The sequence below is a fragment of the Aythya ferina genome, assembly GCF_964211825.1.
Source record: "Aythya ferina genome assembly, chromosome: 13".
Lineage (NCBI taxonomy): Eukaryota > Metazoa > Chordata > Aves > Anseriformes > Anatidae > Aythya > Aythya ferina.
Genome location: NC_140311.1, coordinates 5,207,059 through 5,222,457, shown reverse-complemented (window position 1 = coordinate 5,222,457; position 15,399 = coordinate 5,207,059). Strand labels below are relative to the sequence as shown.

The 15,399-nt window shown below is 33.0% G+C and overlaps 1 protein-coding gene across 3 annotated transcripts in view; it reads left to right on the top strand.

The window, feature by feature from the left end:
* Positions 1-15,399, top strand: part of LOC311444168 (uncharacterized protein) — a 384,485-nt gene that overhangs the window by 132,795 nt on the left and 236,291 nt on the right. Inside the window, exon 3 of one of the 3 annotated variants that reach the window (XR_014697677.1) lies at positions 12,039-12,090. The exons of the other annotated variants lie outside the window; for them this stretch is intronic. The gene's annotated coding sequence lies outside the window, so the exon portion shown is untranslated. Of the gene's footprint in view, positions 1-12,038; positions 12,091-15,399 lie in introns of those variants that run through there. 3 annotated transcript variants of the gene reach the window in all.

Sequence of the window (15,399 nt, the reverse complement as noted above, 5' to 3'; positions counted from 1 at the left end):
TCAGCAAAAATGTATGGCTGGTACATAGAAGATAAAAACCACTTGCTGCATCCTACTGTTACTGTATAAAAAGTAACTGTATGTAAAGTTGCTTATTCAGCCCAACATGTCAGTATTTTAAATTTATCATCCTTAGTACTTACATTTTGCTTATCTTTTCATTTGAATCGCAATATCAGCTTCCATATTCTGAAACAATCATTATTTAAAGAAAATAACTGACTCACTGAAATAATATTAACTTTTTTATTCATGCATGAAAAAGTAAGCTTTGTGGTATTGAAGGATAAAAAAGGGGTCTTCTTTGTTTTTTTTTTATAGAGGATTAACTGAAATCCAATGAAGAGTGCTAGCAAATGTTTTATTTATCTATTTAATGTTAATGGACAAAATAAATGGCACTGAATTCTCAGCCTTGTAGTAATCAGTACTCCCACTGGCAGTGTTTGTAGATCAGTAGGAGATCAAATACGCATAAAACTATATATACGTCTTTGAAGAAATCATCATTGAAGTACATTGTATGTTGAACAAATTGCTTGTGGAACATCCACCAGTGGTGGACAAGCTGATACTTTCACCAAGGAAAACACCACTTTTACACTTGAAGTAAAAGAGAATGGCAGTTAAAGATCACAGAATTGTAAAAATATTTTCTGCTTAACTCACAGTTTAAGACAACTTACTTTAAATAATTTTAACAAACTTTATTTGATAAACAAGAATTATCATTTGCACATTCCAGTTGTCATTTTCATTATGTTTGCCTTTAAAAAAGTCTAGCAGATGCTTGTTGTATGCCCAACAACATGATGGAAACAAGTAAGCACATTAGGAAATTGTCAGTGAGTCTAGTATATTAAGTAATGAAATCAGAAGGCAAGAGAAAGACATTTTGTGTGTTTGTTGCTTCTGACAACTCAGAATCAATACAAATTTGATAATGTTGAACTGTACTCAGAGATACTTTCCTAGCTAATATTCCCACAGATATACTGCTTTATCCATACTTTGTTTTACTTTTCAGCTTGAAAAAAAAAAAAAAAAAAAAAAAAAAAAAAAAAAAGACATACAGCACAGTGTATATTGGTATAGTTAACCAAAAGGAAACAAAAATGTATTGAATAAAATAGATATTATGAGGAACAAATTATCTTATTTATAGATTGCAATATCCAAAACCAAATATATTTTACTGGCAGTCTTGCAAAGCTTTATCAGTAGAGCCTGCCTCATGTGAGGTATAAAATTAACAGTATAGTTTTTAAAGTAAAAATAGATCCATAGCACTGTCTAGTAAATAGATGTCATTTATCAGCTTTTGTGGTACAAAATGTACTAATGCTTAGGGAAATTTGGATAACACAAGAGAAGTTACAAAACTCCATAGATTTAGAGTTAAAATAGGTAGTAATAAATGTAAGGAACACTGTACTGATTCATATGTGAAATTAGATTTCTGATTGCTATGCTATGTAACTAGGTGTTTGCTCCTTATTATTAGGGTTATCATTTGTCAGTGGAATCCCTTAGAATGCTCTACATCTCAGTCTTTAATAATGCATGAGATTAAAAAAGTGCACCATGATGCCACTTTTTGAGAACTTTTTTGACACTACACAGAAGACAGGATGCAGTGCTCTTTATGGTTATCTAACATTTACATAAAATGTTTTTAAAAATATTTTCAATTTGCATATATTCCTGACAGAGTAAGAAAAATTAATAACACTTTAGGTACAAAAATAGATCTATCCTTTTAGGATTTCTACAGCAACCTTTGTTGTTTTTTCAGTCTTTGTGCTTTTCTGCTATTCAAGTACATTCATATATGGTGACCTCAGCTAAGTGCAGTAGCACTTTTGAGATAACTTGCATATAAAGTGAGATGAACAGAAGGATCTGAGGATATGAATCCTCCCCAAAAGGGAAAGATATTTTAAAATGAAGCATATTTAACAAGAAGTAATCTTGTTCCTTCTGATTATTTATAATTAGAATTTACTTGGTTTTCTCGCTTTGATGTTCAACTAAAGAATAAGATGAATTTCAGATAGTGAGTGTTGTTGACTATAGTGGTAAAGTTTGATGATGAATCTAATCCACTGGCAAGGTAACATCAATAATAAGGGGTTTTGTGGAGAATTAGAATTCATGCCTGAATTATGTTCCTTTTTCATAGTCCAAGCTTTTTTAAGCCTACTTAAAAAAGATAGCTCTCAAAACCTTAATATTTTTCATGTCCTCATTGGTTTGGTGTTACTAGTTGACATATGTGTCGTCAGTAATGGAATTAATTTTCTTCTTTATTCATCAGGTGGCAAGAGGGCACAGGTTTGTTAACACTTGAGAAGAACTGCCTAGTGGTCTATTGTTGAATTAAAACTTTCAGTAACAAAATAAGAAAAGAAAAAAAATGTCTCTCTGCCATTTCTCCATTATTTCTTAAACAACCAGCCAAGCCAAAATTAACCAGTCATATTGTGATTATTAATTGCCTAACATATCAGTGTTCTTGGTTCACTGATAACACCCATTTTGCTAGATGGGTAGCCTTTTTAAAATTTTGATCAGTTATTTCTTCATTAATTTTGGTTAATGCTTCATTGCTCTAGGAATGGAATTATTCTGCTGAGTTCTTGTGATAAAATTCTGGAAGAAACGTACGTGTACATCACATAATTAGTTCTTATTTTTTCTGGAAATTTTGCTAATTTTTTAATGTTCTATTACCACACCATTGCTAAATGTGTATTCATTATATTAGATATTTCACTTAGCGAGATAAATAATTTTAGTATCATTTATTACAGAAATGCAAATAATAATAATAACAACAACAATAATAACAAGAACAAGTTCTGGCAGGAAAATAGGCACTTCTAAATATTTTACTTTCTCATAGTTGTCTTAAAATTATCTATGGGTTCACTTCATGTTTATATTCTTTTTTATTGTCTTTAGCAAACTCTGTGGACATAATGAACATTTTTGAAAAGGACCATGTTGCTAGCTATGTATTTAAAACAGAGAAATCAGTGCTCCTCCTTTTTGCCGTGTTAGGACTTGGTTTTTTTACTTCCCAAATTGTGTTGACCACTTATTTTTTTTAAACCACTTTTTTTCAATGATTACTGATATTTTGTATCCAGTTATTTAAAGTATATGTAGCTATCACAGAAACATTCAAGGACAATTAACAGTATGGCACTGTTACCTAATTACTTCATGAATCAAAATGCACATGTGACTATTAAGTAGGACATCTTTCTTTATTTTCCAATGAAACCATTCTGCTTTGCCCAAGTAATTTAAACTTTATTGGATTGATTCAAAAATAATGTCTTTCTGGCAAAGTGCATATCCTTTTTCTGAATATCAAACTTTTATTTTTCCTCCTTTACTCTGAGTTTTATGTTTACTACAAATATTTTTGAAAGTCTATAGTAACGTAGAAATATTTTTATTTTATTTTTTTTATTATTTTTTTATTTTCTATCTGTAAATAATCTGCAAAAGAGGGACAGGTGTAACACCTGGGAAAATTTGGATAAAACTTTCAGTTTTCTCAATGTTTCACTGCATTTGTTACTGCATATATTTTTCACTTTTTTCTTCTAACATGTAAATTAATATTAGAAACACTGGCCAACTTTAAAAAAAAATACATTTCTAATCTATTTTTTCCTTGTTATTTTTGATACACATGCTAATACCATCTGTTAATGAGTCTGGTGATAAACTACTTCCTTTGCTCTTCCTACCATGGCCTCCTTTGAAGTTTGCTTTCACTAACTCATTTCTATATAAGTATTATCAGTCTCAAAACAATTTATTATGAAATTTTGATCAAAGTATGTAAGAAACAAGAAAAATATTTAGAATAAGGTGTCTTCTATTTTAACTGTGTTATTGTATACTTTGATTCTATGTAAAAATTAGATCTAGAAGAATTTTATACAGTAAAATTTAATTATTTAACTTGTACTCTGATTTAGGTTATTTGTCCAGAGTGAACTAACCCTTATGAACAGACTATAATTATGAAAAGATTTGTGTGATCTTGTACCTTAGGACTCATACAAAACTCGTTTGTTGGTTGTGTATATAGTTGGCACAGAAAAATGTTGGCACATTTCATTTTCTATTTGCTGTTATTACAGTACTAGCAGAGTAAGAAGCAGTGTGGCCAGAGGGTCTAGGGAAGTGATTGTCCCCCTGTACTTGGCTCTGGTGAGGCCACACCTCAAGTACTGTGTTCAGTTTTGGGCCCCTCGCTACAAGGACATGGAGATGCTCGAGTGAGTACAGAGAAGGGCGACGAAGCTGGTGAGGGGTCTGGAGGACAAGTCCTACAAGGAGCGGCTGAGGGAGCTGGGTTTGTTCAGCCTGGAGAAAAGGTAGCTCAGGGGCTACCTTATCGCTCTTTGTAAGTACATTAAAGGAGGCTGTAGCAAGGTGGGGGTTGGTCTATTCTCCCACATGCCTGGTGACAGGATGAGGCGGAATGGGCTGAAGTTGCACCAGGGGTGTTTTAGGTTGGATATTAGGAAGAACTTCTTTACCAAAAGGGTTGTTAGGCACTGGAATGGGCTGCCCAGGGAAGTGGTGGAGTTACCATCCCTGGAGGTCTTTAAAAGATGTTTAGATGTTGAACTTAGCGATATGGTTTAGTGGAGGACTTGCTAGTGTTAGGTGAGAGGTTGGATTCGATGATCTTGAGGTCTCTTCCAACCTAGACAATTCTGTGTGTGATTCTGGGTAATTTGATCTGGATTTTTATGAAGCTAGCCAAACTCACCTTGGTTACTGCATGCTGATTAAAATTATTTCTGTACAGGTTAATATTGTATAAAGTACAACTTGGCAGAAAATAAATAATTAAAGAGCAATTTTTACCTTTTATAATCAAGCTTCTTTATCTATACAAGAACTTTAAACATGATTTCATAAAAAGATCATTCCACAAAAGCCCAAGCACATCTTGGCCTACTCTTGAATGTGTCTGTGTTTTTGTGAAAACAATCCTGACAATAAGTGCTTTTACCTGTCTGTCTCCAGATAAATGCACCACTCATTCACAGCCACAGGATGGTGGAGGTTGAAAAGGGACATCTGGAGGTCTGGTTCAGCCTCCAGTCAAGTTTCCCAAATCTCGTAATTTTCTTTTACACTTACTCAGATTTATAAATTGAAACCCTATCCATAAAATCTATATTCTTGCTGAAAATAATGTAGGTAAAGGAATTAAATTTTTGAAATGCACGTGACACATTGTGAGATCAACTACTTACATACTGGTATATACAACAATTATTCTGTAAGTTACTTTGAAAGAACTATTTCATAACATATATGTCAAGAAATAGGATTCTTACTGAGGCTGTAGTTTGATATTTTAGTCATTCATTGTCACTGTTGAGCCTCCTTGATACAAAGGCCTCTCTTTTATTCATCTTTATAAATAAACAACAGTAAGACATTTCATAGACGTTTCGTTGAAGATAGTACAGCTATGAAGTAGTACAAGTGAATTTATATTCAATCCTCTGTGACTGTTGGAATGAATAATGGTAAAATGTGTTTCAGTTGGAGCACTTCTTTAGAGTCTCTCACTACTATTACAAAAATTATTTAGATAGAGATCACACCCTAGATCCTTAGAAGCTCTGTTCTGCCACGTGATCACTCAAATCAATAAAGATACAATGATGTATCTATCAGTTAAGGATATGGTCCTCAAAAAAGTACAGTCATAACAGTGAAACAGACTGCGTTGAATTTCTCCTGCGTGATCTAATAGGAAAATACAAAGCTAAGTTGACTGAAAGCACAGAAGTGCTCATTGTAGCCCATGATTACAGTAATTGCTTTGTTCTTGGCAAAATCTTTTACAAACCAGCAGCAACACAAATGTTTCTGAAACATCACATTTATTTATTTATTTATTTATTTATTTAAGAGATTGTTACAGATTTCCCCTCCTGTTTGGGGATGAAATTTGACAGTTGGCAAAGGCAGGAGATTCACAAGTCTCAGCAATGGTTTTCCTGGTGGAAACATCCAAGTGAAGTAATTAGAACATCTGGCAAAGCTCTTAAATAGTACAGTACTTTGAAACAGAACTGATTCTTTAACATTACATTTTGAACATTACATCAGTGTCATTCGAAAAATTAATATTCCCCCCAAAAAAATGTGCTTAATAATAATTATACTTCACAGATATCCTACTGGAAGAAGTAGAACATGGTGATTTCAGGTTGAGCTCTCATGCAGGCAGTCTAATACAGTGCCACTTCACTTCCTTTCTATAAAGAAATACTAATTACCTTGTTATAGCTAAACTATAGGTGGGGAAAGTTAGCAACAGCAAGTGCCCAGAATTTGAGATTATGTAAACAATAAATTCCCCATTTTATCAGCTGCTGTATCAACTGTATTAGACTGAAAGAAAATCCACATTGTGATACATCTCTGGCTGATCTGTTAAACAAACCAAGGAACTCCATGGCTGAGGCCAGTATTCTGCTACCTTAAATGCAAATCTATGCACTGTTTTTTATAATCCTCTGCTTGCTACCAACTAAAAACAGGGCAGTCAGATTGGAACAGAGTGCTGTTCCTTCAGTTGGGTGAATGACTCCCCAGTAACATACTCAATGAAAAAGTGGGATATTAGCATTCTATTAAAACTCAACTGTATTTAATGGTGCCTAGGAGGGAAACCAAGGTCGAAAATGAAACTCTGGGGACATTCCCTAGCCTTTCACAACTTGAACAATTTTAGAAAAGTTTTTTTAACAGTGAAAAAAAAAAAAAAAAAAAAAGGTATTTATTAAGCTGTTGTGCGTTAGAGAAGAGAAGGCAGATTCAAAGGTAAACCTAGGAACAAGTGTGGTACACAACCTGAGCTATCAGAGAACACAACACTAGGAAAAAACAAACAAACAAACAAAAAGCCTAGCACAAGATTTTGTAAGAGCTTGCTGAACGGACCTTGCTGCTCTGAGCAGAGAAAAGTTTGCTTTGATTTCTCTGGTTCTCCAGAAGTTATATTTTACAAAATAACAAAATCTCAGTTAACAGTAATGTCCACTACCAGTTCTTCCTTCTAAGAAAAACAAAATCTTTTTTTTTCTTTTTTTTTTCTTTTTTAATTGTTGAGGTCATAAGTACAGCTTCCATGCTAGATAAAAAATCAACTCCATGATTTCATGAAGTCACCTGGGAATACTGAGTGAGTTCAAATACAACCTAAAGTGCTTGGACAGGAGATCTACATTTGAGATTTTAAAAAAATAAATAATTTGCTATAACTCCATCAAGCCAACATCTTCCAACAATAAGGTGCAATTAACATGTGCTAGCCCTGTTCCACTTCTATTTAGCCAACTGTTAATCATAGCTTTGTTATTATAGCAAACAGTTATTCATGGTTCATTGGGAAAATTTATGTGTGTGGCCATTTAAAATCAAACAGTGAAATATATTTCTGAGTTCCAAGAAAGGAGGATAAATTATTGAAAACTCCTGCTTCCATACAATTTGAAAATATGTCCAGTACTACTAATTAAATTACTCAGCTGAGCCTCTGAATTTAATTAACTGAATGAGGCTGTGATGGATGCAATGTTTATGTTATTTTGCCTGATATTTCATCTCTAATGAAACCTCAAATTTGTTTTCTCAACTTGCAAGAAAAATAAAATGTTTGATATATTTATTTAATTAGGTATCTGTAAAGTGCTTTAAATCATTTTTTCTCCTTGAAATGTTCACTGCTTCTAGTAGTGAACTAGAATTCTAGGATTCTGCAGATCCACAAGTTCTTCATCTTCAATCTATCTCAAGGGTGTCCAGTGTCACATACCTGCTTGCAATACCATGTAGTATAAGTGGTAATACTTGGCATGCTCACATTTGTCAAGGCAAAGCTCTCTATATATTCTTATGACTACATCCTGTGCATGTGATCCACAGTTTACCCTTCCTTTCTTGTGTTCAAGACATTATTAATGGCACTTACCATTTTTAACTAGCAATTTAAAAAGTTACACAAGATAAAACATATGATTTATTTTATTTTATTTTATTTTATTTTATTTTATTTTATTTTATTTTATTTTATTTTATTTCATTTCATTTCATTTCATTTCATTTCATTTCATTTCATTTTATATAATTTTATATAATTTTATATAATTTTATTTTATTATTTACTCCTAGGCTAGCCTGCATGTGCCAGTGAAGTATGGATCCATTTTTAATCAAATAGTAATATTATTTTTATGTATTTTTTATACCTCAGCTTTCATCAAAGCAAGATTTCTTTTTTGTAATCTTTTCTCTCAAATCCATGTTTTAAATTTCCACGCTATTTTCATATAGCTTGTTGACTTATGATGCATTTGACTTGGTTTTGCATAATAATATTAAGATCAGCACCCAAACAGTGATGTTTTATTTCTTTCTTGCTCCATATTTTTACTTAAGCAAGCCCTAAGATTTATTGAACAGCTTTAGCTAATACATCCTTGGTTGAATAGGGAATAGAGGAAAAAGAATGGAGAAAACTATTTCTTTCTTTAAACTTTTCTTTCTCTTACCTAGCAGTTATTAAACTATGTAGGAAATGTTATATCATATTACTTAGTTTTGCTGACTCTAGTTTATAGAAAGTCATTAAAAGCAGTAGGATTTTCCACGTTCACCTCTTCTAATGCAGACAGCCTTTGGACAGCCTCCTCTTTGAATGAAACAGCATGAATTAGGATTTTGTGGGGCGTGTTTTTAAGGTATTTCTAGCTACTTTCTCTTCTGAATTTTATGGTCAGAGAACAAAACTAGTCATTTAAAAAATTGCTAGTTTTTGAGATGAACTGTTATTAGTACTGCAGTTTTCCATAACCTATTGTGTGTTTTTCAGTCTCGTCAAGCAAGACTGTTTAGGTTACTGCTCCAAGTGTCTTGGGACTCAATTTTATACAAAAATCTCCCCAAGACTGTTCTGAGTTGCGGGAACTTCAGGCTGTGTCAAAGATACTACTTTGTGCATTGTAGTGATAAGTAACACAATAGTGTCTTGGAGTTCCCTAAGCCAATAGTTGAACACTTGACGGGTGATTTTAGACTGAAGTATCTTAAATTTAATCCAAAAGTTTATCTGGCGTGCTCTTAAGTGATAACAGGAATCAAGCTTAGTGAGTTTTTCCTTATTTCTGAACCGTTCATCTATAACTGAAATCAGTGCAGAAACTTCCAAACCATAATGTTTTTTCATAAGTGCTTTTTAGTACTTGTTTCATTAAGACTTTAAATAAAAAGTCTTTACAAAACAAGAAAACAAAAAACCCAGACATGCCAAAATTCAGATGTAGGCTCCATGTGAACCGTTCTATGTTTGTTGACAACTTGTAAAATACTGTATAAAAAATGTACAATTTATTTTGAAGTTTTCTCTGAACATGAAAGTAGTAGTATTGGAGTTTAAGATATAAGTGGAAATATGTCCTGTATTGCATTCTGTTGTGAGGCGATGCAACTAGGGACATTTTAGCATAAGGTTTCTGTTATGCTTATTAGAAGTCATTTTGTTACTTTGCAAGGTTATGACATGTATCTTTGTGATTTTGTTGCATAAATTTCTACACCTCCTCTCATTGGGTCATACTGACAGGGACAGTAATTAGCACAAAACTCTAAGGCAATTTGTTTTCATAAAATTAATAATAATGAAGATAATTTAATTTTTTAAAGCAGCTCTGTGAAAGGCATCTCAGATTACTGCATGGAGATCTTGATTATGCAGTGAAAAGGAGCTATTCACAGGAGGGAGTATTAGCATAGCCACATTCCACTAAAACACTCTTACTCTTGCCAAGTTTCTGTGCATAAAATCATAATCATGCTGTGTTTATGTTATTAGCTTCCATCGTTCAAGCTGCTGCAGTCCCTTCTGTATAAGTCTATATAGAAGAATTTTTAAATGCCAGGGAATACAATCCCTAAACACTTTAAAGTGTGATGCATTTAAAATAATGCAAAACAAAGTACGTCAAAATCCAGAAAAGAAGACTGGGTGAATCACTATTTGAAATATTTCTGTTTTCTGTCTGTGAAAATTGAAATGACTGATGGTAGGAAGAAATGCTTAACTGGCTTTGTTATATTCACTTTTATTTCAGTTGCTTGTCTTTAAATTCTATGGTTCCATAACAAAAATCTTGAAGTGAGTTAGAGAAAGCAGCCTGAGACATTATGGAATCAATGTATAAATTTAAACCCGATTTGAACAATGCTGCTCTTATTTTCTTTCAAAGCAAAGTATTATGTGGCTCTTAATGCCAGTGCAACATATATGAATAAATCACAGCACTAAACTGGTGACTGAGATACCTTTTTAATTCATGAATTTTTGGTGCCAAAATGTCTTCCCAAACAGCACATGAGGGTTCAGACATATTTTGTGAATCTACTTAGAAGAAGATTAAAACTCTGCGTTGATTTTTTTGTCTGTTTTGTTTTGTTTCGTTTTGTTTTGTTTGTTTGGTTGTTTGGTTGGTTTTTGTGTTTTAAATGCAAAAGAGTAAACTAGATCAGGAAGAATAATTACTTATTGAAACCAAAACTGTTGTTTTGGGGACTTGATTTTCTGAATATACTTACACTCTGGCTTGTGCTAAACCTCTTCTCAAACTTTGTCACTTTTGGCCTTGCTATCTCACTTCTCGAACATATAGCTGAGCCAGGGTTTCACTGAATTTTATTTAAACCTTCATCACATTTTTCATCCTTTTCTCTTTAAATGTTCTTAACTTCGAAACTCATTGGTTAATTGGCAGAGGTGCTGTGTATATCCTGAAAATTGTATCCCTAAATATTTTACATTGGACATCCTAGTTTGAAGGGAACTTTGTTGTATCTCTGTCTCATTTATCCATCTATAAAATGAAGATAACACTATTGCCTCATCAGGTATAATGGTTCCTGTCTGTTAGTTTTTTGACTGCTATGGAGGATCCAAAGAGTTTATGAATTATTTGGTATTCTGGAAATGAGTTCAACAGAGTGCATGAATACACGGAGAGGTAAATATCATCAACATTATTTACATACTGATGAAAATAATAGGTCAGGTTGAAAGGTAAAAGTATTAAGTAAGTGCTTGATCAAAGATTGTTCTTGGTCCTGAGATTCTAATGAATGAAGGCACCAGATCTGGCACAGGGCATTTCAGAAATTTACAATACTTAGCTTACAGCTTTTTTCATTCTGTCAGCAGATATTAAATCCATAATCTTTACAAAGATTAATGAAAGACTAAGTCTTAAAAACTTAGAAGTTTTGAAATACTGTTAGTAAGATAAGATATATTTGCTTGTTATTAATGGTTTAAACTCATTACTTTGATATAACCTTATCAAAAATGTGTATGGCTTGTTTTCAAAACTAAACAAAAACAAAAGAGAACAAAAATTATTTCTTTTTTTACCATTATCATTATTTTTACAATAAAACAATAAATGTGGTAGAATATTTATAAGAAAACTGTGTATTTTGAGGAATTACAGACTGTTGAAAACATCCTGATTTTTTTTCCCCAGATATATTTTTTGAATGTTTTCACCAGGTTGTTCATATTATGCTGAATCCAAATGAACCTGATAATGAGAATTAAGCTAGCCTTCAAGATGTGAAGAAAGCATGAATCAAACAGAGAGAGGAGAGTAAAATGACATTTACTGCCATTGCACATGTTTGCAATATGTGCAAAATATTACTGAAGTGCTGCTGTAACATACTTTATCTCCTGTCAAATACTGATCAAACACAAGTTCTTCCTGTTGCTTTGTTTAAAATGGCTGCTTAGAATGATTGCAGAATTACACAAGCAAAAGCATGACTGAGAGTCAAGAGGCTACAGCAATTCTCTATACATCAAATCCCTCCAGCACTGCAGTGTCATGGAGCACTTCCTATTAGAAGAGGAATGTGTGGGATGTTATTACTTCAGTTCTTCTTTCTTTCCTCTGCAGAATTGTCAGTTTTCATTGGATCATTGTCTAGCATTACAGGAGTGAAATGAGGGAGGAAGCCTAGAGCAATCCTGGAATATCAAGGATGCAGGTGGGTTTTACTTCCCTAATGTTGACTAAGGCAGGTGGTGAAAGGATTAAGAGTGCAGGCAAAAAAATCTTACTGGCTAAACAGGTTAGGAGAACCTGTTTTCTTCCCATTGCTCGGATATTACTCATGCATCCAGAAAAGTTAGTGGTCAGGATATGTAGCTGCATATTTGACGTGTTTCACATGTTTATTATGAATTTAATGTGACCAAACGTTGTTATATTCTATTTGAGAATGCACTCAGTATGTGATTCATTTTGATTACTTGCTACAAAAGTTTCCTGTAATATAACCCCATTCTTTGTTGTCCCAGATTCTCATTTATACAAATTTCTTGTATCATGAATTTTGTACAGATTCCTGACAAGGTCCCCCATGTCACTAAGCTTGTTAAGGTCTGTGCTGCTCCATGTGGTACATCTAAAATCAATTTCAGTCACATTTGACCATTGCGCAGATGGAACATTATTCATGCATTAGACTTTCTAAGTGGGGTAGAGCAGAACCTTACATTTATTCCTTACAATTGTATCTGCATTTTTATATTATATATGGTTCAGTAACCTTTTGTAGAAGACCAGAAGATGCCTCTGGAGGCAACACAATGTGCATCAGAACTGATTTATACTATAACATCTGTCAACTTTTCCCTAGGATCTAGTTGTGCCAGGATACACATGTCATCTCTCCTAATGACTTATCAAAAGATAGCAGCTGACTGTGGAAAGAGATGTACCATGGGAATGAGTCTGATACTACTTTATGCCATTTTTCCAAGGAATAGTGTTGAATGTACATTTATTGGCTTAAGGATTTTGGAATTTGCAGTTTAGTGTGGATTTGTCCGTAAGGTTAATGATTTTTCTTAATGTGTTTCTAAAAATAAATAGTTGAAATGCTGTTTTGAAATGCATAATTAATTTTGAAAATATATCAGAAAATATATAAAAATATATTCCAAAGAACACCATTTTCCTGTTCTATGAAATTTGCTGAAATTTCAAAAAAAAAATAAAAAAATCATCAAACCAATATCCTCCTTCTCCCAGGCAAACAGAAAAAGCAGGTAAAGGAGGATTCAGCATAGCCAATGTGCGTATATTGTGGAGCACTGACAGTGTGCATGGACTTGAAAATAGATCTGCATCTCATGTGAATATTTTGCCTACTTGAATATTACTTGAACATCTCTGTCATTTTCAATACCTGTTTAATATGCCAGGTTTTGATGAAGACTGAGTGACAGCCAGATACTCACAGGAGTTACCTAAATGATAAAAGATGTTCCTCCTTTCAGTTTTACATCCATTATACTTTTAGTATATAGTTATATTTTATATATAGTTATATTGATATAGTTATTTTGTAGAGTCTCTCCTGTCCTGTCCTGTCCTGTCCTGTCCTGTCCTGTCCTCTCCTCTCCTCTCCTCTCCTCTCCTCTCCTCTCTTCTTTTTTTGTATTCTTAATATAACTAGAATTTTCTTTCCTTAACTTAACAAAATTCCTTTGTTAAGTCCTTCCTTAACAAGCTCCAAGTAGATAAACACCCTCTTCAATAAAATTCTAGCTAGTAAGTTTCCTTAAAGATCAAAGAAAGAAAGAAAGAAAGACGACTGAAAAACAGATCAGAGCTACCTTGTTTTTTTTATAAAGTGTGTCTTCACATATAAAAAACATTTTAAAAGTTTCCTCCTGAGATATGTATTTGTATTAAAATATTTATTCTAATATTTTTGTTATTAGGAAAAAAAAGCCTTTAATACCGTATTTGGAGTTCATTGGTGTAGACATCCCTGATCATTGAACTGCTTCAATCAGTCAGTTCTTTTGTCTGTGAGGATGCTGTGAATATGAGCATTTTGTGACAGAGGTTTGATTCTGAATTTTTGAGGTTGGGGCTAAATTGTAGCAGTTAATGGAATTAAGTGCATAAATGAGCAGGGTTGTTTTTTTTTCTTACAAGAGAGATTAAATAGATCATATGCTACAGAAATCCTATTTCACTCTGTCTTGAAAAAATTCGTTTATTTGTTTCTCTTTGGTAGTAAAGTGGGAAACTCTAAAATGGCATTTTTATTATGATTTTTATTTGGAATTTTAATTATTTTGACTAATATTAGTGAGACTAAATAATAATATTTCTAAGATTACACATACTGCATGCATGCATACAAAAGTAAAAAATAAAATTATAGTCTAACTGCAGCTGTCTGTGCAGATTTTAATTCTGCACCATGTTTTGTGTCTCTTTTTGTGATAGTTTTTTGATAGAACATTAATTCAGTTTTGTTTATTGTCTTATATGTTAGCATGATTTAGATTGATACATGTATTTTTATTTTCCTGTTTAGAACTCTCTTGTAAGTGGAAAAAAAAAAAAAAGTATAATTTGCAGAACATAAAATTAAGAGTTAACTACACAAACTGGTATTTTAAAGATTAAATATAAAGCAAATATAATATAACATAGTTATCTGTATACAGCATTTCTCATACAGTTTTATACCAATCATTGAAAATGTTCCATCCCACACAAAGGGAGGCATCAGCATTATTGCAAGAAGTCCCACTGAATCAGAAGGTAAAGACTTCTATCTGTGATCTTCATTCTGGAGCATGAGGTGATGAGTCAGACCTAGGCAAGTACCTTAAAACCAAAGATCTAGCTACCTCACCCACTAGTTGTAGGTAGTTATAGATGAGGACTCTTGATGGATAGTACATATGACAAGTCCTATAGTAAGGATTTCATAAACTTATTTATGAAGAACTTATTTTGTGTATATTATCATATGCTAAAAGTGTTGGGAAGTGCTTCTGTCTCTATATCAGAATTGTATGTATTTTCTTTCCCAGAAGATGAGAAAATATGAGATAGAATGTTCTGGAGTCCAGTTTCTAGTCACCAAGTTTCTGCTCTGCACGTATGAAAGACCTGCAGCTGTTTCTTTCAAGTTTAAGGACAATGTCCTAATTAGGCACTGAGCTATATCGGCCATTCTGAGAAGAGATAATCTCATTGCCTTCTAGCAGCTGACCTTATTCTAAATAATCTCATACTCAGCAGTTCATAGGCAGAATTCTGATATGTAGATCTAATTTGCTTAATTAGTGGAGTTATCTAGAATATGAGACCTGGCTTCAATCTCTTAGTTGCTTATCTAAAAGAAAAAACTGTAAACTTACCTTGCTTTTTCTGGAATTTAGCATATTCACCTGAAATATGACAGGGTGAACGATGGGAACTTTGATAAGTCTTTTTCTCATGA